The sequence below is a fragment of the Epinephelus moara genome, chromosome 16, assembly GCF_006386435.1.
Source record: "Epinephelus moara isolate mb chromosome 16, YSFRI_EMoa_1.0, whole genome shotgun sequence".
Taxonomy (NCBI): Eukaryota; Metazoa; Chordata; class Actinopteri; order Perciformes; family Serranidae; genus Epinephelus; species Epinephelus moara.
Window position 1 is genome coordinate 27,640,303 of NC_065521.1, and position 3,665 is coordinate 27,643,967.

A 3,665-nucleotide genomic window follows, 5' to 3' on the forward strand; every position below is an offset into this window, starting at 1 on the left:
TGTGTGTTCGTGTGTATTGTGGTGCAGCTTTGTTCTTGCCTTGTGTCCTCACTATGTGCTGCAGTATTGATTCCTGATGGCCAGAGGCTGGCTGCCTATTGATCCAAGTGCTTCCATAAACATGTTGAGATGACTTATGGTGCAGTGTGTGTGTGTGTGTGTGTGTGTGTGTGCGTGTGTGTGCGTGACACAAACACAGCACAACTGTACCAGGATGATGGGATGATTGATCGGGAGGGCAGACAGGCTCAATGAAGTACCAGTGTAATTTTACTCACATAAAAATCATGAAATAGTGCGGCCATGTACAAACAAGCTCAACAGCACACCAGGGAAATAAAAGCTTTGACCATTTAGCCAAAACAGAGTATCTCATTAAGAGCATCAGTCAAAAGCCTGGAGAGGAGACCATCTTCATCCCAGATAGTGCTGGCCTAAGCACTTGGTTGGACAGATTCCTTTCCACCACGTCTGAAGGCCACAGGAATGAACCTAAACAACCGAGCTGGACGGACACAAAAGACGTGCATGTCTGTGTTTCCTGTTTTTTTTTTCTGTGATGGGTTTTCTGTGTGTTGTCAAGCTGGCGACTACTCCCTTGGTAAGTATGAGATATGTGGAAAGAACTCGTGTTTTGCTAGCGTAAAGGTAAACTGGCAACGACTCAAGTGAATTCCCATCACAGCACACTTTGCTGTAAAATAAAAATCAAGTTCTGTGATTAAAACACACACAGATATTTTGTCTATGAAGTAAACAACAACAAGACCATTGTGCTGCCAGCTCAGACTGAGAATATGGTCCCTCTGTGCTTAAATACCACGTTAGTATGGATGGGTGGAAAAAATGGTCAATAAATATGCTTATTGGTGCTTCCAATTCAATTTTATCAAGAATAAGGTTTTCTTTTAAAAATACAAACAAGAAAAATGTCTATAAGGACTAAGACAGAACTGCAAAGAATAAAAACTGTTCTCTAACTTCATGGCTTTTATTGAGAAACTTCAGTTTCAGTAAGTGTGTATTGAGGAAACTAATTACACAGAGTAGGTGTTGGGTTTGTGAGAAAAATAAAAAGAACCCAAATCCAAAAAAAACAGAAAAACTAAAGTTCTGTCGCTCATAATCCAGGGAATAGCTAAAACGGGTTCAAATGAGTGTCTGAAAATGCCAATTTCCATTTTAAAATTAGGAACTAAGAAAAGCCGAATGACTGGAGACGTAATGAACCTGTCTGGAGGAGGATGTGAGCATGCTGCCCTCGTACATAGTAAGTAGGACAGTTCATGAGTTAAAACACTTTTCCAAGGATCAAAGTTGTAGAGTTGCAGCAGATAGTTGGGTCACCAAGTCTCCGATGAGCATGTAAAGTTTGCTTAACCACACTGGAACTTGTACGGTCGGATGACACATATTGTAAATAGAGGTCAAAGCTGGTTCAAAAAAGAAGGACGGTGCTCGAAAGGCAAAAAACTTCATCCCCAGCAAGACACTGTGATGGATATTTAAGACTGTACGGAACAGGTACTGATCTTGCAGGTAAACAACAATGAAAGGCACTCTTCCAAATCTACAAAGAAGTTGTTCTTGTAATGACTCTCCCTGCCCTGTGGCCTAACTCTGTGGAAAACCTGTAAGTAAACCCATGGATCCAAAAGTGCGAAGATGAAAAGATCTTCAGATAGTGCATGATTAGTCTATGATGACAACCTTACACATTACAGCAAATCAATCTGCCACTTTGTTTAATCCTTTTAGATGAAACCTTGCAGCAACAGATTTGACAATTTCCTCAAATTCCTAAAATATCTGAATAACAAATCATTTTTATTCAGCGTTTTCACAAAGGCATTTTGAGTGCCTGTGTGAGTAAGTGAGTGAGTGTGTGCCCGTACGTGTGTGTGCGCCTGTGTTTGGTGTTTACCTGTTCAAGCCTCAGGTGGTAGGTACATATTTAAAGAGCTCCTCACAGAAAGGAGTACTGGAGTGAGATATGATCTGAGCAGCTCTCGCAGTACGACACCATTACAGCAACTTCACCGTGTGCATGCTGTGTATACGCTCATGCACATGCGTTTTGGCATGCAAGTGTGCACGCAACGTGGCTGTGTGTGTTTGAATATTCATCCGTGTGTTAGTGTGTCACACCAGGGGAAATTATGCTGATTGCCTCAATGAAGGAGGCATAAATCATATCCTCCACTGTAATCATCGGCAGCAGTTTATGTTTGCAATAAATCTTCTTATCACAACTGTGCTGGGTATCTTACAAATCAGACCGTGACACCTGTTTCACTTCGAGGAGGACTACACATAATACATCCGTGCGCAAACTGTGATATTTCATACTTAAATAATCATCTTTTTGTGGTTGACGTACTGTGTAGAGACTACAAGTCTGTGGCCACGGGGCCATTTTCAGCTCCGGGGAAAAAAATCAATATTAAAGTGAGAGTATTAATGAATGTTTAAGCGTCTGCTTCAGACTGCTATTGATCAAATGGCCTTATCAGCAATGCTGGGCCTATCCAAGTAGAACAATGATCCTCACACTTGCGGAAAATCTCCCTAGATATTAACACACGGATAACTGACAGACTGAACATCTGCTCTGCGGATGCCGAGACTGAACTGGCTTAACACGAGAAGACAACTGTTCCTTTCCATGTTGCAGGGGAGGTGTGGATTCTGACTTTGAACACGAGTGCACATCTGGAAAAATCCTAGTTAATGTTTATAATTAACTTGCTTTGAAACTTGTAGTATAGCTACTGATTACTGATTGCAGAAATGTTCAGTGAAATAAGAACAATGTTTGAGCTGTTGGACAGAGATTGCACCAATGTGCTGTAACCTTGAGAACATCCATGCATGTGTTAATACTCTACATAGATATAGTACATATCTGGGTCACTGATGTTCTTTGTGTCCATATGGTTTAGATACTTATAAAAGGCTTCAAATTTAAAGGTAAACTTTCGCTCTTTTTTGAGGACCTAGTCTAAAATTCAGGTTTTTAAAATCAGTTTTGAGAAAAATAGAGTAATGATGACAAAAATGTCAATGTGGTTTAACCCTAAAAAGCCAGAGAGAGAGAGAGATGTGCTCCACACTGGGTCGCCAGGTAATGATACAAATAATCGCTAATTGTAGCATCACATGGCTAGTGGTTATTAATGTTTAACAAGCCTTTCAAAGGCTTGGTGTTGGATGTGAGCCGCTGCTGCTAATTAGCTCGTGCTAACACTCTGGAGACGGTCCTTCAGCACTGTGTCTAACCTGTGTCAGGTGGTCGGAGATCAGACCCTCAGTGCAATCCTGTTGTCTTTCTCTGGAACTGTGGAAGACATCCACACTGCCACGTTTTACCCTCTTGACAGCGCCCTGCAGTTGTTGTTGTTCTTCTTCTTCTCTGTGTTTCTTGGTGGCTTGCAAACCAAGTTTAAACGTATATGTATCGCCACCCACTGTGTCGGATGTGTAGATGCTGCCCTTGTAAAGTCAATGAAAGCAGCCTGGCCTTGTATTTTCGGCGCTATCTATAGGCTAAAATTTTAATCATCAGATTAATGCATAATTTTGAAAATGTCCCATTATTGGTCAATAATTTAAAGGTCTGATATATATTGTGCCTCCCTAATTATTAACAGTCAGAATGACCCTTA